This window comes from Tenrec ecaudatus, chromosome 6, assembly GCF_050624435.1.
Source record: "Tenrec ecaudatus isolate mTenEca1 chromosome 6, mTenEca1.hap1, whole genome shotgun sequence".
NCBI lineage: Eukaryota > Metazoa > Chordata > Mammalia > Afrosoricida > Tenrecidae > Tenrec > Tenrec ecaudatus.
In genome coordinates, this window is record NC_134535.1 from 155,010,349 (window position 1) to 155,034,557 (window position 24,209).

The following is a 24,209-nucleotide window of genomic DNA, read 5'->3' on the forward strand; positions in this document are numbered from 1 at the left end:
CTTGCTCTGTGCCACTTCTTTTTGTTCCCATGAATAAAGAGGAACATGAAAGGACAGTGATTTGATGGCATAGAAGAGGTGAAGGAAAAAAAAACAGGGAGGCCATCCAAACAGATGATTTTGAAAAATGTTTCCAAGAATGGAATCATAGATTTGACAAATGTACTAAGTGTAATGGATATTACTTTGAAGGTGATAAGATTGTTTTGTTAAAAAAAAATTAAGTACATAGCTTTGCAAAAAAATCCGTTTTTGGAATACTGGTTTTATATATATACATATATATATAATACCAATTAATATTATTAGTTTCATTTTCTAGAATCTGACAAACTATTTCTAAAATTTTATCCTGTAGCAAAGAAAAGCTTATTAAGACTTATCAGACATGTGACTTATGGCAAAGTTTGGTAATTATTTCCCTGAGGATAGATAAATAGAACAGTGTGCTCGAAAACTAACCCAAATATATAAAATCCCTTGAAATATGACTGCATTGCCCCCAAATTGTGTTTGCCTTCTCAAATTCCCCTCTTTCTTTCCTTCTCTTGATTGACAACCTCTTTGCTCAGAAGGAATTAGCTCTCAGAGGGAGAACATTGACCAATGGGCCAACAGGAGCAGGGAATAAAGGACTCAATGAGACACATCTCTTTCCTCTGTACTGGGACTACCTCCGAGGTAGATTGTAGGGCAATCTTTCCAAAGAAGCCTGGAGGAAATGGAAGAATACCATTGTTGCTGTTAGTTGCTGTGGATTTGACTCCAACTCATCCACACTTAAGCATATTATGTGAAGTGCAACTACTCACAGGGTTTTCAAATCTGTGATCTCTCTGGAAGGAATGGTTAAGCCTAGAGATCTGTTGACTCCCTTTAGTTCTTTTTTTTTTCGTTCTTATTTTTTTTAACAATTTATTAGGGGCTCATACAACTCTTATCACAGTTCATACATATACATAGATCAATTGTATTAAGCACATCTGTACATTCTTTGCCCTAATCATTTTTTTTCTCCTTTTTTCTTTTTTTACATTTTATGAGGGGCTCATACAACTCTTATCACAATCCATACATATACATACATCAATTGTATAAAGCACATCCATACACTGCTTGTCCTAATCATTCTCAAAGCATTTGCTCTCCACTTAAGCCCTTTGCATCAGGTCCTCTGTTTTTTTTGTTTTCCCCTCCCTCTCCTCTCACCCCTCCCTCATGTGCCCTTGGTAATTTATACATCGTTATTTTGTCATATCTTGCCCTATCCGGAGTCTCCCTTCCCCCCTTCTCTGCTGTCCCTCTCCCAGGGAAGAGGTCACATGTGGATCCTTGTAATCAGTTCCCCCTTTCCAACCCACTCACCCTCCACTCTCTTAGCATCGTCCCTCACACCCTTGGTCCTGAAGGTATCATCCACCCTGGATTCCCTGTGCCTCCAGCCCTCATCAAGCCACTTGATTGTGCCACAGAAGACACCTGAGGAGAACTATTAGCATGTAGTTTAGTGTATTAACACAAAACCAAAGTACTGCCATCATGTCCATTCAGATTTACAGTGACCCTGGCTGACAGAGCAGAGCACCCTTGTGAGTTTCTGAGGCTGTAATCTTTATGGGAGCAGAAAGCCTCGTCTCTCTCCCGAGTGGTATTATTTCCCATTTTATGTGATCCTACTTTCACTGTGTGTTTTCCCTTCTTGGCTTGCACGTTGTCAATGAAGTGTTAGTTCTTTCATTTCATCGCATTGTTTGCTTTCTAGAGGACTTGGGCTAAGGAGATATATTTTTTTTAAAAAGATAATGTGTTAAGAAAAGATAAATTCAGTCAATGGGTTTAGGAGAAAAAGTCAGTCCTTATTTCACACTAAATGTAAGAAATAAAATGTTTTAAGACCTAATTATGGAAAACAAATATGTAAGACCTGAAGAAGAAAACACCTTTTTAAAAATTAGGTTGAGGAATAATTCATAAGCCACAGAGGTAAAACGTAATAGAAAAGATGGGCACATTTGAATAAATTAGCATTTTATATACACATATGTGCATATCTATATATTTATGTCATATACATGTGCTTCAAAGAGATTATGGAAACTTTTCATTACTTTTAAGGAACTTTGTGATGGCCCCTCATGTGTGTGTGTGTGTGTGTTGTGTGTAATATGGTCTTTATGAGTAAAAATTGAACTGATAGCAGTAAGTTTGGTTACTGTTTTAAGGAGCTCTGGCAACATAGTTGATTACACATGGGTCAGCTGTTTGGAACCAACAGTCAGTTTACTGGAGAAACATGAGACTTTCTAGTCCCATAAAGATTTACAGTCTGAGAAACCTACAGGGGCAATTCTAAGTCTGTATAGGTTTGCTATGAATCAGAAATGACTTGATGGCAAGATGTTTTTGTTTCATTTTTATTTTTTCCAATATAATTAGCTAGGTAGATGGTAAAGAAGTTTTAGACCCCCAAAAGATTAGACCAAAGATTGTTTTAAATATAATGTACAGAGAATGCTCCTAAGTACACAATCCCTGTTGCTATCCATGTGTATATTGAGAAGAGGTAGACTGCACGTATCTTTGAAGGCCCTTTCAACAGGGTGCTTTAAAGAACTGAATGAAGGGAAGAAAATAAAGAAGTAAAAATGGTGGCAGTGAGGTTTTCAGCCTGAGTAACTGAAAGGATGGAATGCTTATCAATTAATTCATAAGGATCTCAGTGGAGCAAATGCATCGGGAATCAAGATAGCAGGTTTGGACATGTCAAATTATAGATGTCCATTAAATGTCTAGGAGGAGATGTCAAGTTGACAACTGAATACATGAGTTGGAACTACAGAAAAGCTGGGGCTTACCATCATGCAGTTGTCAAATGATTGATGCTGAAAAACCGTGTTGTGGGAATGAGGGAAGAGAGAAGCACTGTGAGTGTCCATACCTAACAGGATCTAAAGCGGAGCGCTGGGACACTGCAGTATGACGTGGCTGAGGATTGGGAAAATAGTAAAGAAAGCTGAGAAACCGAAAGTCACTGCCATCCAATGATTCCGACTCACAGTGACCTTACAGGGCAGAGTAGAACGGCCCCTGTGGGTTTCTGAGAGTGTAACTCCTTACAAGAGTAGCAGCTGGTGGATTCACACTGTAGCTCTCATGACCCACATTTACCCACTCTGCCACCACTTCTAATATATGGTGTAGGTGAAGGATGAGGCTTCCTATTCCAGGAAACAGTTACAGTCTCAGACAGTCCACGGGGGTCATTCTGTCCTGTCCTGTGGCATGGCTATGAGCCGGCATCGACTTGATGACAGCCCGTTTGGTTGTTTTTGGTTGTTCGGACCTCCACATCTATACAAACTCACCAGGGAGCTTGCAAAAGGATCTGAGGTTAAAAGACCCTAACCAGACATAGGGGAAGAATAGAAAAGAGAAAATTATACACAAAATGCCAAAAATGAGTCAAATGGACATATTCTGCCGATACCCTCTCTACAATGTTGGAAGACAAACTTGTAGTGATACGAAGAAAGGCTTTCAAATAGGGAATTTACCCCGAATTTATGTTGTCACTTTACATCTTTGTCAAGTATTTGTCACTCGCTCTGCCTCTCTGTTTCATAAGATTGCTCACAAATGCCAATCATTGCAATGGCAACACTTTTTTTGGGGGGGAAAGGTTCCTAGAATTTAGAAGTATCTGTTTCTTCTTAATATCAAATTGCTACCCCTGAAGAACATGTGACTATATACACAACGATTATAGCCATTCTCTGGGACAGTAAATCTCCCCTAATGGTCATAACTACAACCATTAGAGAAAACTTATTTTTATTTGTTGGGTTTGTTTTTTTTGCCTATGTGTGGTAGAAACAAAATATTTTCACAAAAGGGAGGATGGGAAAAAAGGGGGCGGGGGAAAGCTTGCTGACAGGGAAGAGAACACAAAGAAATAAAAGACTATTTGTAAATAATGTTTGTCCCTTTTTCCCCAGCAAAAAATAAACACTGTCATCCAGAAGAGTGTGCAGAAATCCTCCAACAAGTGGCAGAAAAAGAGAAGCGCAGCCTCTGGATCAACGCACTGTCCTTTATGGGCCTATCTTCCTGACAGGGAGCATCCCTAACCTGAGCATCCCTAACCTCCTGGACTGCCCAGGAGGAGTATCGCTGGAGATGACCCTTCTCTATGTCAATGAAACAAGAGTTAGGCAGTCATGCAGCAAGTTAACACACCACCGGCAAGCTTGTTTCTGCTGCAATAACAGCAGCAAAGGTCACCTACTCTCTCCTCTTAGAAATGTGCACTGCAGTACTAGTGATCTGTAAGGCACTGAACCACAAATACTAGTAGGCCAAATGAAAGCGCTTGGGACATGAGAGGCAACTTGCCTCACATCTGACAGGAAAACATATTGGGATGGTTCAAATGATCTAACTTTTAGCTCTTGTGAATATCTGCTTTTGAACGGCTCTAATAAATGTTAGCTTGGCAACCCATAAGCCAAATCACCTAAGCTTTAGACCCTTTCTGTTACAATATCTCAGCTTTGTAATGAGGATCTTTGAAGAATTGTATTGTCCACAAATGGTCATTTTTATAGATATACGTTAAATATTCAGCAATGTATGCAAATCTTCCATTGCTTATGTTACAAAGTCCTTCGGTTAACAGAGAGAACGCAACTCTTCAGCAGCTGAGATAGTTAACGTTAATTGTGCCAACATGGCCAATGAAGACATGTGAGATTAATTAAAGAGCGGAGACATAAGTGGCTTGGCGAGCCTCACCCCTCTTGTCTCTTGCTCTTTGATGAGCATGCGTCTGCCTTGCTTGTTCTGTGCCTCAGTTTGCTACACTACTTGTGGGACACCTAACCATGGACTGTGTTGCTGTAATTTGAGGTTCCTTCAAGACCTGCCTCGCCACACTACTGGAATATACATTTCTTGAGCTGAGGACCGTTGGACCCTGTCATCTGGCTGACTGTTGGTGACCTGCCTTGCTGTTAGCTGCCCCTGTAGCCAGATAACCTGAATTGTTCTACATAGGACTATACGGTGGCCCTCAAGACTTGAAGGACTGCCAGCTGTCTCATGGAAGTGAGTGCACTGAGCCATTTGTACTGCTTTATAGATTAATTAACTGTTTCTTATGTTATCTATCTTTGTGTGTGTGTGTGTGTGTATAATCATTAGTGTCCTGGTTTTGTTTCTCCAGAGAATCCTGACTAACATAGCAGCTTAATGTTACCAATATTCCCTGGTTAAAGCCTGTGTTGTTAGGAAACTCGTGTTTATGTTGTAATGATGGAGTGAACACGTTTTTACCTTCCTCTCCTTCTTAGTTATTTAATGACTAAAATACCATATTTTAAATTACAGATCAAACATATTTGGTGATCCTATGCAATGTACTTCTAGCTGCATGGTTGGGTGCTTCAAACCCACCAGCCACCTTCCAGAAGAAAGATGAGGGTGTTTTCTCCAACAAAGATTTACAATCTTAGAAAACTTACATGAATTCCCTTTGAGTTGAAATCCACTCAGTGGATTTGATTTATAGTCTCTAGGACAGCGGTTCTCAACCTGTGGGTCATGACCCCTTTGGAGAGGGTCAAGTGGCCCTTTCACAGGGGTCACCCGATTCATAACAGTAGCAAAATTACAAGGATATAGTAGCAATGAGAATAATTTTGTGGGTGATGAGTCATCACAACATAAGGAACTATATTTAAGGGTCATAATATTAGGAAGGTTGAGAACCACTGCTCTAGAAGGCGAGAGCAATTCGTGATTGGCTCCTAATCTTCAGGTTTGTGGTTCAAATACACCCAGTGGCACAATGGAAGAAAGGCCTTGGAATTTGCTATGTAAAGATTATAATGAATTAAACTGGGGTGCAGGAGCACTGGTGGTCTACACGTGGGGTTACTAACTCAACCTGACTAGTCCTGTAGTCAGAGGTTCCATGTCAAAGCCATCAGCTGTTGCATGGGAGAAAGAGAAGGCTTTCTGCTTCTGTAATGTTCTACTCTGTCCTTAGAATCACTGTAACTCAGAATCAATTCGATAGCAGAGTTGGTATTTTTGCTGTTTTAATTCTACTCTCTAATACACACTGACTGGTCAACATGACCTGCAATCATTTCAATGACAACACTTTTGGGGGGGAAACGGTTTATAGAATTTAGAAGTATCTGTTTCTCCTTAATATCAAATTTCTGCCCCTGAAGAACACGTGACTACATTAAAAATCTACTGTAACATGGTTATGAGCATGATAATGAACTTCTTTCATTTTCTCAAGTTAGTATTTGAAAGGTTAATTGTCTTCCAGAAGGACTTATGATTGCCAAGAGTAAAATATTATTTGTGTAGCTGGACTTATGTGTGGAATTATAAAGAGACTTTTTCCCAGCTTGTCTCCCCCCAAAGACATGCCAAACATTAGGGGCTTTATGCTAGCATATTGGGGGAGGTCAGATGCTTAGAGACATCCTCCCTGAAGGCAGTCACTCGCCAGACTACAGTAGACCTTGCTCCCTGCTATTAAGGACAATGGGTTACTTCTCCCTAAAGGCTTGCAGTCATTGATTAGGTTCCTGTAGGTGGAGTTCACACCCTACTGATAATGGTGCCAGGAACAGGTCAAACCAGCTCAGTGACATCCAAAGTTAGGCTGCCATCCTGAATCTAGAATCTGCCCATCTTGCCACAAGTATACCCCCAATCCCTCCTGTTCCTATTGCATATACCTATAGCACAACCCTTTTCTGTGACATATGGGTTCGCCTGTAATTAGGGGGCTTGCACATCCCCCAGAGAATATAAAAGCCTTGGTTAGCATTAAATATCTCACCCTTTCCACGTGGGCCACCAAGTGAGACTGAGGTGAGCATTGCTACCAGGAAATGTGTCTGACTCCATTATTTCAATCTCTCTTCTATCTCTCATGCTCCCTATGACTTTACTATAAGCTTTACTTAATATCACTGTACAATTGCGCCAACCGGACCTGTGATGATGGGCTAGGGGCTAGATTCCCCTTGCACTTATGATTTATAAATATTCTAACAATTTGGAGTGTTAGGAGTCTAAACAGGGTGTTCGCATCTTCATAGCTGTGTATGACAATCTCTGTGTGTAGTTTTATAATTTTTTAGAATGGTTTAATATTTCAATGTAAGGACTAGGCATTTGGGTACTTTTTGTGCATGTAACTTGACCTAAAACTGAGTTTGTTAGGACTTAAAATACCAAAGGATAAACTCTTGGGCTGTAAAAGGCTTGAGGGTTTATATGGATCCCTAAAAATATTAAGACTTTTATGCACATAATACCACTGCAGATAATTTTACAAAATATAGATTAGTAGAAAGAAAACCTTATTTTCATGAAATGATTTTATATACAGAAATCGAAGGTTACAAACTGCACACAAGATAAGGACTAACTATATCAATCTAAACCAAAATAATTTCATTGTTGGTGAGATGACTCCAACTCTCAATGATTCTATAAGATAAAATAGAACTACCCCATCAGATTTCCAATTATATAATCTTTATGAAAGCAAATAGCTACATTTTTTTCTTCTGTAGAGTAAGTCTTCTAGGGGTTTTTAAATGCTCCATTTTCAGTTATCAACTGAGCACTTAAAAAGTGTTATATGCTTGATATTACCCAAAATATTGGCTGTTTGAATCTATCAAGAGGCATCTTGGAAGAAAAGTCTGGTATCTACTTTTGAAAAATTGCTAGCAAGCTTGAATAATAGGTGAAATAGTTAATCAGCTAAGATTATGTAAACATCGATTAAAATATTTTTATAAAGAGTTTAGCAATTTGAATAATGCTTATGACATTGGAGATGAAGATATCCTAATGTAAATGGTTATGCCTAAAACTGGTGTAAAAATGAACCCACGTGAAGAAGACTGGAGGGCATAGGTGATCACAGAGAGAACAGTGATGGCCATAAGCTTGCAGATTATTCCACTATTTATATCTTTAAAATCATTATTCAGGAGGCTTTAGATTTCATGTGGGCTATACAACTTGCCCCTCCCCCCAGAAGAATGTATTTCAAAGGACAGCATTGAATCTGCAGCTCCGGGAGAGGGGCATATCTAAGCAGAGCACACGGGAGCAGATGAAGGGGGAGGAGAGAATAGAGCACATCCTTGCCCACCAGGCTGTGAGGTTGATGTTCCCAATTAGAGCAGCCAGTCCACAGAGATGACCACATGGCCAGCCCCACTATGAGACATGACACCCCTCACTGACCCATAGCCCTACAGGGGATAACACCAGAGACACAGTATGGGAATTACACCTGAACTGATCCCACCACACTGAGGCAAAACACAAGGGGGTGCAAGGGAATGGAGCGGCAAGGTCCCCAGGGAATGCTGAAGGTGGACTTTGGGGCCAGGGCGTGGTGCCCCAACAGACTGGACTAGAAAACACTCCTAAAAGCCAATAAACAATCCTTGAACTAACTATAAGCTTTTCTTTCTTGTTGTGTTTTGTCATTGAATTGTTGTTGTTTTGTTGTATATTATTGTTTGGTTTTGCTCTGTCTTGTTTTTGTGCATGCTATTATCTCCTCAGGTCTGTCTAAATAAGATAGGCTGAGTGAACAATCTGGAGGAGAAAATGGGACTGACAGTTTTGGGGGGACATGGGAGAGGGGGATGTGGGGGGAAAAGTAGTGCTGTTAACAAACCCAGGGACAAGGAAAAACAAATGATCTAAATCAGTGGTGTGGATTGTGTGGGAGGCCTGGTAGAGCATGATCAAGGGTAATGTAACCAGGAGGAATTACTGAAACCCTGGTGGGAACTGAACATGATAGTGGGATAGGAAGAAAGTCAAAGGATATAGAGGAAAGAGCTGAGAGGCAAAGGGCATTTATAGAGGTCTAATAAAGACATATATATGCAAATATATTTTATATGAGGATAGAGAAATAGATCTATGTGCATATATGTATAGGTTTAAAATTAAGGTAGCACAAGGACATTGGGCCTCCACTCAAGTACTCCCTCAATGCAAGAATACTTTCTATAATGCTCACCTTCCCGACACAACTGCTGAAGACAAAGTGGGTGAATAAGCAAATGTGATGAAGAAAGCTGATGCTGCCCGGTTATCAAAAGATATAGCGTCTGGGGTCTTGAAGGCTTGAAGGTAAACCAGCGACCATCTGGCTCAAAAGCAATAAAGCCCACATGGAAGAAGCACACCAGCCTGTGTGAACACAAGGTGCCGAAGGGATCAATTATCAGACATCAAAGAATGAAAAATCATATCATTGTGTGCTCACCTCCATGATATGATCACTGAAGTCAAAAGGGTGAATAAGCTAATGTGGCGTAGAAAGCTGATGGTGCCCAACTATCAAACGATATAGCATCTGGGGTCAGTCTTAAAGGCTTGAAGGTAAACAAGCGTCCATCTAGCTCATAAGCAGAAAAGTCCACATGGAAGAAGCACACCAGCCTGTGCAATCATGAGGTGTCAATGGGATAAGGTATCAGGTATCATCAGAAGAAAAAAAAATCTTACCATGGTGAATGAGGGGAAGAGTGTGGAGTGGAGACCCAAAGCCCATTTGTAGGCCACTGGACATCCCCTTACAGAAGGGTCGAGGGGAGGAGATGAGCAAGTCAGTGTGTGATATAGCAACGATGAAAAATACAACTTTCCTCTAGTTCCTAAATGATTCTTCCACCACCATCCCCACCACCGCACTATCATGATCCCAATTCTACCTTGCAAGTCTGGCTAGACCAGAGGATGTACACTGGTACAGATAGGAACTGGAAACACAGGGAATCCAGGGCAGATGATCCCTTCTGGAACAGTGGTATGAATGGCGATACTGGGAGGGAGTGTGGGTAGGAAAGGGGGAATCGATTACAAGGATTTACATGTTACCTCCTCCCTGGGGGATGGAAAACAGAAAAGTGGGTGAAGGGCAATGTCAGGCAAAATAATAATTTATAAATTATGAAGGGTTCATGAGGGAGTGGGGAGGGAGGAGGAAAAAAATGAGGACCTGATTTCAGGGACTTAAGTGGAGAGCAAATGTTTTGAGAGTGATGAGGACAATGAATATACAAATGTGCTTTACACAATTGATGTATGTATGGATGGTGATAAGAGTTGTATGAGCCCCTAATAAAATGATTAAAAAACCAAACAAACAAAAATTTACTATCCATATGATAGCCGACAAGATCTTTCTTCTGCTTTATGGTAGTTAAATAATCTGCTGCCAATTTGAGAGGATTAAGAGTGAAGGAGTGCAGTTTAGCCTGTCAATCAGATCACAGTTTGATGACCTCATTTTTAGGTGTTGAGGAGATAAATAGTTCAATGGAGGCAGGACACAGGCTCACTCCCTGTGAGACATCTCTGTTGACAAGATACAGGGAGTCCTGCTAGAGCTCTGGAGCTAAAGGAGCCACATAGAGACCCACCTCACTGCTGAGAGACCCACATCACCACTGGATCCACAAGACCGTTCACCCACTGGCTTGTGATCTTCCTGTGTTCCGCATCATTGCATGTGTTTTGTGAGTCTGAAGACTTTATAGATTGGTATCAGATATATGTGCTGATATCAGACTTATGGACTTGATCTGGACTGGGCTGGGATGTGTTCTCAATATTCAACTTCTCTTGTATAGAAAGCTCTTTCTTATACACATATGAGTGTCTAAGAATTTGTTTCTCTATCAACCCTGGCTAATACAGGGTTCAATTTCCTTAACCGCAAAGGAGACTAGCACTGAATAGTGCCACCACCACTCCACAGTTTGTTGCACAGGAGTATCTTTCCTGTTACTATGATGCTGGATGATAGATCCCCAGTATATCAAATATAGGCATAGTTACAGTAGAAGCATGTTTTCTTCCAGCAGTTTTATTGGCACATATCATCCATGAGCCAGATAAGGTTTATTGTGTCAACCTGGTCGATAAACACATGTCAGATTAACTGAAGGGCGGAGAGATGAATAACTTGATGAGTCTCACCTTTCTAGTTCTCTTGTCTCTTGCTCTCTGATAGTTGGACCGGTGTGTAGTTGCCTTAGCTAGTTCTCTGCCTCAGCTAGCAAGGCACACTTCCTGCAAGACATCCCTAAGGAGAAGCCAAATGGACTTACCCTGATGCAGTCCTGAATGCTGCAGACGCCACATAGAGACCCATGCCAGCATTGAGATGCTTACACCCCCACTGCATGCAAAGACTTTCTACCCACTGGCCTGCGATTCTCCTGCATTTGGCATCATTGTCTGTGTTTTACAAGCTTGAGGAGGACTTTGTAGATCGGAGTCAGCTCTATGGGCTTAGTCGGACTTATGGGCTTGAACTGGACGGGGTTGGGATGCTTTCTGAAAGTACACTTACCCTTTATATAAAACTCTTTCTTATACATATATGAGTTTCTGTGGATTTGTTTTCCTAGTTTATGCAGACTAGCACAATTCAATCCAATCATTCCATCATATCAAGGAAAATTGTACACTCATCACAGCATCAATTTTAGAGGGTTCCTTATACATTGCCTATAAAATGAATTGTGTAATCACAATCTATTCTAGTGCTCCCTCCTCCCTCCCCTTCATCATTTACTCTCGAATCCCTTTTCCCCCACCCTTGTTTTTCCTACATTCCAGGGAAGAAATCTCTGTCATGTAACCAGTAAAAGATACTTGCACCCAGCAAAAATTCAGGTGATGTCTAGTATCCAGGTCGATCCAGAATAATCAAGATTACAATGGTCTCTGCCTGATAGTAAGATGCTTGCTTGTGTGGATCAGCCAGTGCGACTGACTAGATACTGTGCAGATGGGTTTTGTGTTCCCACTATCCTCCTAGCCCCTCCACAAATTGGCTGCTCATAATTTTTGCTCTGCTGATTTTCCCTCACCATATTTGAATTTTGTAATTATCATCTTTGGATTACACAGGCTGGTGTGCTTCTTCGAATTTGACTTAGTTGACTCCTCACTTAGATGACCGCTAGTTTAAATACAAGCCTTTGAAACCTCAGACATTTTGATTTATAGCTGGGAACCATGTGCTTTCTCCACTACACTTTGCTGTAGCACCCTTATCTTCAGTGATCATTTCATAAAGGTGAGTACTGAGCAGGGCTGTGATGTAAGAACTGAATGTTCTTAAGTTGGAGCTAGGATTTATTATGAGTCCCAAACCACCCATTCCTAGATCTATGCCTTTCTCTCTCTCTCTCTCTTTATTTCTTAATTTCTTTCTTAATTTCTGTAAGTTGGGAGCCAGAACATATGTCATATCATTCTATAGTTCAATCATGTCAAACATCATTTTATAATTTCTTCCATAATCATGCACATTCTATTAAACATACTTTTTCTTTCTGGACTTCATGACTTCATCTTCCTCTTATCTCTCCCATTCCCCAATATCCCCCTTCTCCCCAAGTCATTGTTATATTTTCTCTCCCTATAGGCTTAACATCCCTGGGTTTCATTTCCAAAAAAAATAAAGAAACAAATAACACAGCTGCAAGAGCTTCAGTCCCAATGGCGATGCACCTCTGAGATACACCCTGATAAAACAAGGATAAGAAAAATATAACAGAATGGCCATCACAGGATTTCTGGAATAATATGTATCTTAATACAGCATACAGGGCATTGATGTAACAAGCCCTGATGTGTTCACCAACCAACAATACACTACTCATGGTATAGTTGCCTTCTATCTCAGATACCATGTGTTTTTAGGCTCAAATCCTGTTTCCCAGTGTGCCTGGAGTGGAGTCCAGTTCATCCAGTCGAGTTCCCATTTGGGGTCTCACCAATGCAGCCTCCGGAGCATGATGTGCACCCCAGAAGATGCAAGATTCAGTCGCCCACTGTTCTGTGACACCAGGCGTAGGTTCCCAGGCTACCTCCAGATGCCATAGGTCAATTCTGCCCTCCTACTACACACCACTAAAGACCTGCCTGATGGTCCCAAGAGGATTCTTGTGCTCTCAGCCCCCCCCCCCCACGACCTGCTGATCAGCTCTCCCTCTCTCCCCCTCCACAAGCATGTACCTATATTCACCCAGACTTGACCATTTCCCTCTCCCCTCTCCTGTGCTGCCTTTCCCATCAGTAAGGCTCATCCCTCTGACAGGGCCACCTCCTCTCAGGGTAACTAACTCCAGATCCACATGGCTTCTACCTAGGAGAGAGCACCCCTACCTCTCCCCCAACCATTTGATCCCTACTGTCATAAGGTGCCCTCTGGACAAGTGACCTATGCTACACTTACCTGGTATGGATGACGTGTGGTTCATTGGCACCCACCAGGCTCTTTACCAGACTGTCTGGTATCCCACCAGAAGACTGGATGGCTGGCAACTTTGAGCTTGTGCCTGTTCTGCTGTTTGTCCCTATGCAGTGGACTCATCCAGTATTTGTACTTTTTTCCTTAACTAACTTCACTCAGCATAATGACTTCCAAATCCCTCCACCAGTTGAGGTGTTTCATGGTTTCATCACTATTTTTTTGGGATGCGTCGTATTCCATTGTGTGTTGTATTAGTCTGGGTACTTTAGAGAAACAAATCCACAGAAACTCATGTGTAAGAGAGCATTTCATATAAAGGTTAAATGCGCATCAAGAAAACATTACAACTCAGTGCTGCCTAAGCCCACAAGTCCAACATTAACCCATATGTCCAACACCAATCCACAAAGTCCTCCTCCATCTCACAAAACAGACAATGATGCTGACTGCAGGAGGAAAGCTGAGTCAGTGAATGTGTAAGCATCTCAATGCTGGCAGGGGTCTCCACACAGCTACCCTAGCACCTAAGGCTGCATCGAGGTAGGTCCATGTGACTTCTCTTCAAAGATGTCTTGTAAGAAGTAAGCCTTGCCAGCTGAAGCAGGGAACTGGCTAAGGCAGCTGCACCCTGGTCTGACCATCAGAAAGCAAGAGACCCGAGAACTAGAACGGCGAGGCTCACTGAGCCATTTATCTCTGCACTTCAATTAACCCCAAATGAGTTTATCGGCCAGGTTGGCACAATAAACTATCTCATGTGTATATACCAGGTGCTTTTCTGTTAATGGGAATTTATGCTGCTTCTAGCTTCTTGCTATTGTGAACTTTGCTGTGATAAGCATGGGGAGGACACATCTGTTTGTGATCTGCTTCTTTCTTTTGGGTATATGCCCAGTAATGTTATTGTTGTACATGGCAGTTCAATTGCTATCTGTTTTTGATATCACTATATCACCTTCCATAGTGGCTGTATGTATTTCCAAGTTCACAAGCAGCGGATAAGGCTTCTTATCACACAACATCCTCGCCAACATTTGTTTACTCAGTTTTATTTGTTTGTTTGTTTTGGTTGTTTTAATTGAGCTACAGCAATAGGTGCTAGATGCTATCTCACTGTTGTTCTTGACTTGCATTTCCTGGATGGGTAATGACCTGGAGCATTTTCTTACGTGTTTATTAGCCATTCACATGTGATCTTCTGTGAATCTGCTCTTCAGGTCTTTTTCCCATCTTCTCTGATGGTTATTAGTTTTTTTCCTTGTAAGCATGTACAATTCTGTAGATCTTAGTAATCCATCCTTTATCTGTTATGTCATTACTAAATATATTTTCCAGTCTTTGGGCCTCTCTTTTTACTGTTTTAATAAAGTCTTTTGATGAACACAGATGTTTTATTTTTAATAAGTCCCATGTATCTATTTTATCTTCCATGGACTATGTTTCCTTTGTAAATTTTTACAGCCCATGTATTCCTCGCATCAGAGTTGCTAACTTTGTCCCAATTTTCTCATTGATGATCCCCATCGCTTTAGTTTTACATTGAGGCCTTTAATCCACCTTGACTTTGTTTCTGTGCATGCAGTGAGATATGGGTCTTGCTTTAGTCCTCTGCATGGGCATATCCAGATTTTCCACACCATTTATTGAAGAGAACATCTGCTTCCCATTTAATGTTATGTGGTCTTTGTCAAAATCAATTGTCTGTAGAGGATGTTTTCATTTCTGAAATTTTCTGTCCTGATTTATTGGTCTGTGTACTTATCATTATACCAGTACCAGGCTGTTTGGAGAACTGTGGCTGTATAGTAGATTTTGAGATCAGGGGGTGCATGGCCACCTACTTCGTTTTCCTTCTTGAGGAGTTCTTCGCTTAGCCTGGGCTTCTTCCCTTACAATAAGAAGTTGGTAAAATTTTTCCATTTCTTTGAAGATTGATTCTGGAATCTTGATTGGAGTTGCATTGAATTTGTATATTTCTTTAGGTTGTGTCGACATTTTCACTATTCTGAGTCTTCCAACGCACAATATTCTTCCATTTGTGTTAGCTTCTTTTTGGCCTCTTGCAGTAATGTAGTTTTCGTCATACAGGTCTTTTGTATTTTTGGTTCCTAGGTACAGTAGAACCCCGGACCTCGACACTAATCTGTTCTAGAAGGAGTGTTGAGATGCGATGCAGTCAAGTTCGGAATCAATTTTTCCCATAAGAAATAACTGAAAACAGATTAATCCATTCTCAACCACCAAGTTTTTACCCTAACCTTGACTTTTTATACAAAACATTGCACAAAATTTCAAAGTAAATAAGTTCAGAGTCAAATAATATAATTTAAATGAGAAACACACATCAAAAAGTTTTTAATAGCAAAAAAAAGTTTTTAATAGATACAGTATGCAGTGTTGCTTACACCTTGATATTGATGAGGATCTAGATCTGTGAAAATGGATGTAGAAGGAGGTATGGAGAGTCATTGTCTGGAAGGGGAATACTCTTTCTTAAAATCAACTGGTAGCTGCTTTACAGGAGGTTTTTCTCCTTCTTTGCCTTTCTTTTTCTAGGACCTGGCTGGCTTTCTCTTTAAAAAAAAATCTGTCTAACGTGGTCTACTGTTGGCATTTCCTTAGCTGTTTTGAACAAAGGTTTACTAAATTATCATCATCAATATCGGTAACATGGTTAGCCAGTTTCTTATCATGATGATTCTTTTCAAAATATCTTTCTTAGGACCCATGATTTTTTTAAAATCTAAAAACAGTACAAAAATCCAAAAAAACGAAGACAATTATAGCAAAACACTTGGAACACAACCGCAAAAAATTTCAACAGTTTCTACTAACAAGCCAACTAACACCTAGTAACTGAAACATGAATTGTTTTTGTTTAAAAAAATCATGTGTGTCGGGTCGGATTCCAATGTTTTCTTTTTGAGTTCCGATGCAAAATTTTCTCCATGTTTTATGTCAAAATTTTATTATATGGAGCACTGATGTGGTTCTACTGTACCTCAGCTTTTGCATGGCAATTGTGAATGATACAGATTCCTTGATGTCTTTTTCTGTATTACTATCATTGATATATAGGAATCCAATTGATTTTTGCTTGTTAATCTTGTATCGTGCTACTCTACTTAACTCCTCTATTGTTTTCAGCAATCCTATTTTGGATCGCTTAGGAGTCTCAATTTATAAAATCGTATCTACATACAGCAAAGGTTTCACTTCTTTGTATCCCCTTGCAGTTTTGCCATTGTCTTATGGCGTTGACTAAGGCTTTCAGCATCATGTTGACTAGAAGTGGGAATAGGTAAGGGGCATCCTTGTTGTGTTCCCTTGTTTATTAGAAATGTTTTCAGCTTTCTTCCATTGCGTATTATATTAGCTTTTTTTTTGGTATATGGTTTTTATAGAATTGAGGATTTCCTCTTCTAATCCTATTTCCTTTAGAGTCTTTATTGGGAATGGGTGTTGGATGGTACCAAGTGTTTTTTTTTTTTCTGCATCAATTCATCTGATCATAAGATTCTTGTCCTTTTGTTCCGGATCTATGTGATGAATTAGAATTATTTTTCAAATGTTGAACCATCCCTGCATCCCTTGCATGAATCCCATTTGGTTATGATGTATTTTTTTAAATATGTGTTGTTGGATTCTATTGGCTAGGAATTTGTTGAGAATGCTTGCCTGTATGTTCATGAGAGCTATCAGATTGTAGTTCTCTATCATTGTGGGGGTCTTTGCCTGATTATGATATCAAGGTTATGCTGGCTTTATAAAATGAATTTGGGAGTTTGCTATACCTTTCTATGTATTGGAAGAATATGGGTAGGATTTGGTGCAAGCTCTTCTATGAATGCTAGGTAGAATTCCTGTTGTGAAGTCATCTGCACTGGGGCATTTTTTTTAGTTGGAGGTTTCTTGATGACTTTGTCTATTTCTTCTCTTGCTATGAGTCTGTTCAAGTTCCTAATGTCTATGTGCATTCATTTGGAAAGAGAGTTGCCAGGTCCTCCAAATTATTGAATTTGGTTTTTGCAGTACTGTGTAATTAATCTTTTTATTCCATTGTGGTCTGTTGTGACTTGTCTGTTTCATCCTTAATTCTATATATTGACCTTTGGCCCTTCTTTTCTTTTGCTAAGTTTGTAAGTTGTTTGTTAATTTTGTTGATCCTTTAAAAGAACCAAATTTTTATTCTGTTGCTTCTTTCCATTCTGTTTTCCAGTTTATTTATCTCTGCTCTAATTTTTATGACTTGTTTATTTTCCTGTTGGAGTGATTATATTGTTGGCTTTGTTCTAGTTGCTGGAGGTGCCGAGTTAAAGCTCTGACCATACTTCTCTCCTCTTTTGTGTGCATTTATTGCAATAAAGTGACCTCTGAAAACTGCCTTTGCTGTGTCCCTTAGGTTTGGTATATTTTGTTGTTCTCATCCATTTCTAAATTTCTTCTCAAATTTGGGTTAATCACCACTGATTTTGGAGAAGTGTGATGTTAAGTCTCCAGTTGTTTGTCTTTGTTTTTTTGTTTGTTCTTTTGTTAATTTCCAACTTTATGGAGCTGTGGTCAGAGAAGGTTGTCTGAATGACCTCTATGTGTTTGAATGTTCTCCAGCTTGTGTTATGCCCCTGCATGTGGTCTATTTCTGAGTATGAGACATGTGTATTGGAGAAGAATGTGTATTTTTTTAATGGTAGTTGGAGAACCTTGAAAATGTCTCTTAGGTCGAATTTTTGGTTGTGCTATTCAGATTTTCAGTTTCTTTCCTCAGTGAGATTCTTTCCTGATGAGCTATTTTTCTTTGAGGGTGGAGTATTAAAATCACCTACTATAATTGTTGATCAGGTGATTTCTCTTTTCATTTCTTTGAGAATTTGGTTGAAGAATTTTGAACGTTTCTGTTGGCACATATGTTTATTATGTTTGTGGGGTTTTGGTCTACTGACCCCTTGAGCATTTTTTTAATGCCCATTCATGTCACTCCTTTTGTCATGTATCTTTGGGTCTATTTGGTCTAAGATCAGTATTGCCACCCTGGTTTTTATTTTATTGCCATTTGTTTGATAACTTTTTTGCCATACTTTGATTTCCAGTCTAATTTTGTCTGTGAGTTTAAGATGTGTTTCTTGAATGCAGCAGCTTGATGGATTTGGTTGCAGAAGACAAACTAGGACAAGAAGGTTTGAATCAACATCTGAAATGCCCCAATGAAAATTACATATCAGAACACAGTATTGTTTTATTTAGTGCTAGATCACTAAATATACACAACCCTCTAGATAATCATAATTCACAGTGGAGGTAAGCAAGGACTTGAGCACGCTAGTAATTGTGAAGATGCCACAAGATTAGGTTGCATTTGATTCTGGTGTACTTGGGACCAAAATGAGTTAGAGTTGGCTCACTGTCAACTAATAACATCAACTAAACAGTTCAAGACAAAAATGGTTATGAGGGCTAAATGAGATGGTACTTATGAAGCACTGCATTGAAGCACCATTGACTGGCAGAAGGACAAGCAGATCTCTTTGGAAGAAGTACAGCAAGAATGCTCCTTTAAATCAAGAATAAGATTTCTTCCTATACTTTGGACAGTCCCCAGAAAAGGAAATCATGCTTGGTAAAATAGAAGGTCATTGAAAAAGGCAAAGACCTGACATGAGATGTATTAATACCATTGCTATAACAATGGATTCACACATAATACAGTTATGATGATCGCGCTGGACTAAGCAGTGTTTCATTCTGTGTGCAAAGGGTTGTTTTGAGTTGGAATCAAGTAAGCTGCACCCAAAAACAATAACAGAATAATTATCACAAAACAACTTATAATAAACATTTACCTAGTACCTTTCCAATAATGAGGAGAATTAGTAGGAAAAATAATTGTTTTATACCTTACTGAGGCACCATGAGAATAAATTGCAAGGAAGATGGAAACAGTTGAGTTCTCCAGAAGAAAGGTGTCAAATGTATGACTATTATTATCTTCATAAGTGGACTAATTGACTTAATTCAGGAATTTTCCTTAATAAACTTTATTTCTTGAGAAAAACAAGATTGATCATTGAGTCAACTTAAGCAAAATAAACAAACTTTCATATTTTTAAGACTAAAATATAACCTGCATATAGTCAAGCCTTGAGTTGTAGTATTAAAGAATTCCATGAGCAAAATGTTGGATGATGGAGGAAGTATCAAAAGAAGAGATAAGTTTCCAGGAATTGATGCAATACCAATCAACTGTTTCAATTATTGATGAAGCCCTGGAAAAACTCAGTTATCTATGCCAAGAAATTTGGAAAACAGCTACCTGGCAAGCTGACAGGAAGACATCCATATCTGTATCCAACGCAATGTGAAAATTATTGAATAATATCAGCAATATCATGTGCAAGTAAAGTTTTGCTGAAGATCATTCAACAGTGGTTGTAGCAGTATGTCAATAGAGAGCCGCTAAATATTAAAGCCAGATTCTGAAGAGGACATGGCAGGAAGTACTGGATCTTTTCTGAAAGCAGAGGATACTAGAAAGATATTTACTTACATTTTATTGACCATACAGAGCTTTTTGACTATGTATCTTTAAAATTATGGATAATAGTAGGATAATGAGAATTTCATAACACTTGATTGTGCTTGTGTGGGACTTGTACATAGTCGTGCACATAGGCAGTCATTCAAAGAGAACAAGGGAACACTGGGTGTTTTTAGATCAAGAAAGACATGTGTGTCTGAGTTGTGTCTTCTCACCACACTTTTTCCATATGTTTCCAGAACAAATAATCTGAGACGATATGAAGAAGAACTTGACATTGGGATTAGAGGAAGGTTTATTAACAAACTGTGATGTACAAATAGCTTAACCATAACTTAACCTGGCTAGCTGAAAGTGAGGAGTACTTGAAGCCATGGCTGATGGAAAAAAAAGACAGAAACCTTCAGTGTATTATAAATCAGTATAAAGAAAATTAAAATCCTCACAAGTAGACAACATCAAGTTAAATTGAGAAAAGATTGATTTTGTCAAGGATTTCATTTTAGATGGATCCACAATCAATGCTCATGAGACCCAGAGTCATGAAATCAAAGAACATATTGTATTGGGCAAGGTTGCTGTACGAGATCTCTTTAAAGTATTGAAGATCACAGCTGCGATTGTCTTATATGAAAGAAGAACACTGAATAAGGAACATGCATTTGAATTATGCTTTGGGCTGAGAATATTGAGAGTGACATGGGATGCCAAAAGAAAACATCTAATCTATAGTGGAAGAAGTACAGCCAGAATGTTCCTTAAAAGCAAAGATGGCAAGTGTTTGTCTCATATGCCTAGAACATGTTATCAGGAAAAAAAAACAGTCCATGGAAAAGTATATCATCCTTGCTAAATTAGAAGGGCAAGGAAAAAGAAGACGACTTTGGATGAGATGGACTGACACAGTGACTGCTACAAGGTGCTCAAAGATCACAATTATCAGGATGGTGCAGGACTAGACAGTATTTTCTTCTGTTGTGCAGAAGGTCACTGTGAGTCTCAACTGATTCAATCACGTATAACAACAATATACTCAGTCTAGGGAAATCTCCTGGTGCTGTTATGTAAGCATTGGACTGTAATCTCAAGATCACCAGTTCAAACCCAGCAGCCTTTCCTAGGGAGAATGATGAGACTGTCTGCTCCTATAAGATGTACAAAGCCTTGGTAACCTTAAAGAGGATTTCTATGAATTGAGGGCATGACAGTGGTCTTGCTTTTTTATACTCAGCCCACATGTGTGATGCTACCACATAACAAGAGTTCATACACAATTAGTATTAATTGAAACAAAAATAGTTCAAAACATTAACTCCATTTTGTTTACCCTGAGTTTTGTTCTACATCAACTTTTTAATAATGCACATGAAGGGATTCTCTGCATTTGTGGAGATGCATGGTTAAAATGTAGTTAAGTCCGCAAAGAGAAAGCATCTAACTTTGGGATGCTTCCAAAAGATGCCAATAAATCTCCACATCTGCTCTATTCTCTCAATTGCACCAAGAAACATTCATTTGATTAGTTAATTAACTTTAAGAACAAACCAAATTAGTTTAAAATGCAATTTAAATGCAAGCCTATAAATTGTAATTAAAACTGCATGCTGTTGGTAATAAATTTTTCAAAATATTTAAATGTAATGAATTTCAAAAGGACACACATTTTTCTTGGGTAAATGATAGAGGCAAATTCATTCAAATGATGAAATTCCCAAATAATGTTTTAATTAATTTGTTTGTCACAATGATTTAGAAATCTACATCAGAATTGGTACCTATTAGTACCCAGTATTTCAGTGGTTCTCAACCTTCCTACTGCTGTGACCCTTTAATGCAGTTCCTTGTGTTGTGGTGACTCCCCAACCATAAAATTATTTTCATTGCTACTTCATCACTGTCATTTTGCTACTGTTAGGAATCGGGAGACCTCGGTGAAAGAGTCATTTGACCCCCAATGGGTTGGGACCCACAGGTTGAGAACCACTGTTGTATATGATTACTATGTCATTTCCTCTTCTCTTGATGTACCAATAATCAACAGTCATTGATTAATACAAAGCAAAATAAAAATGAATTATTCAGGAATCTTAAAAATGTTAATAAAACTACTTTATAACCATCTATGGGACTACTAAAATTTTATTATTCAAACATTATTAATACCAGTATTTAGTACAGTATTAGTAAATAGCACTGTTAATATTAAAACTTCTTCATTCTTGGATGCCTGTGTATGTTTAGAATAGAGGCTTATTTAAATAGAATTTTAAATCAAATTAATTCTCTTGTTCTCAGTTGCCATCAGTCATTATCAAGTGAAACTTTGCACCCTGCTATGGTAGGTTTTTCTGCCCCCTTTTGTCAGGGGTATAATTTCAAATGTGGGACTTTTGAATATCTAGAAGTATATGCATTTAATATACAGTTTAGTTCAGGAAGGCTATAGACAGATGAAACTTTTGGGACTGATCTCATCATCCTTTAGCTGGAAAGAACATCTAAGGAATTGGTGGCATTGTTGAATTTAATATTTAAATGATTTATTTTATAAAATAGTGCTTCCTCATGTTTCTATTCCTTTTGCTATACAATACTGCCCCCCACTCCCTGTCCTGTCATCAGCATCATACAGAACACATGGAGATTACATGCTCAGCCTAGACTCCAAGATTTCCTTTCTTAAGCTAAACTATCTCCATTTGAATAGATAAATGAGAAGATTTCTAAGATCCAGAATGTGATAAAATTCAGTTTAAGGTTCTAGAACCTCTAGCTAATCCTCATTTAAAAATTTTGTCCAAATGCTTTGTCACTATAATGAATACGTAGATTTTTCAATCTGGTAATTGTTATATAAATGAACAGTGTCAATTTGCTGTGGGTAGTTAATATTTTAAAAAATTTATATGTGATAAGATATAAATGACATTTTTAAGCTAAAATACATTTTTTTAAAACTGATGGAAAGGGGAAAGTTTCAAAGTAGAAAAAGTGAAAAATTATTTTTAACATTGGAGATAATATGATAAAGAAGATAATGTCTTGCCTTGAATACATTGAGTTTGTGTTATGTAAGTTCATAAGTAGTACAGTAAGAAAGCAAACTGATGACACTGTGGATTAAGCTTTGGGCTGCTAATCAAAAGGTCAGTAATCAGAATCCTTTATCTGCTCCCACAGGACAAAAATTTTGTGATTTGCTTCTATAAAAATTTACAGCCTCAGAAATCCTAAGGAACATTTCTATTTTGTTCTATAGGGTCACCATGAGCCTGATTCATTTCCACATGAATGTGTGGGTAATAAAACAGAAGGGTGGTGGAGAGGAAATAAAACAAAGAAAGCAATGATCACATTTTAGAAAAACCAAGACTCATTAAAAGGAATTTTTAATGATTTGCAAAGAGTATTTTCTGATATAATTAAGAAATATCACATTCCAATTCCTATTTTCAATAAGCCAAAATAGATGACATGCACCATCAATCAGTAATAGTTCTTAGTGAATTCTTACAGGGTTTTGTGTTTTTTGAGGAATTGAATTAATTGGGTGCTAAAATTTCTTTCCTCTTCCTTAGCTCTCCTAGGCACTGGTGAACATTCCTGCTCTGGTCTAGGATATATGGAGGTGCTGTTACTAATCCATCCTCAATTTACTGCTTATCAACTTTGCTTTAGCGGACCCCTTCTAATCAGTCGGTCAGATCACATATCAGAGTCCCCTGTAAAGTTATAGAGAAATGCTGATAACCCCTTAAACTTCTCTTATGAATTACCAACTCCTTACTACCACCACCATTAAAAATAAGTTTGCATTAAGTATTTTCGGGTGAAGGAAAACTTGTGTTTGGAATTATATTGATGTTATTGCTAACAAGTAGTTTTAAAGTACTTCCACCCTATTTTCCACATTAAAGAGTTACAGTTGGGTGTTGAGCTACTAACAAAAAGATGTGTTCTTAAAATCTACCAGCCACTCCTTAGAAGAAAGAAGAGGCTAAATGTGCATGTAAAGACTTATAGTCTCAGAAGCTATAATTGCCAACTGTCTGTCTGATTTACATAAGGAACTTCCAAAGAAGATATTCCTCTTTTTAGGAAATATAATATTAATAATAAAAGATCCAAACAAGTTTTCCATATGGATGGACAATCAGAAACATTCAGAATTTTAGACTAAGTGCACAGGTATTGTATAGAGTAATATCTAGTGTTGAATATAGCAATATCATAATATTTCAGTGGTGGAATATAAGGCACTCATGAATTTATATCTATGCTTGTATGAGGGTAAATCCTATAAACGTCATATCATGATTCAGAGGGTAAACCAGTAGG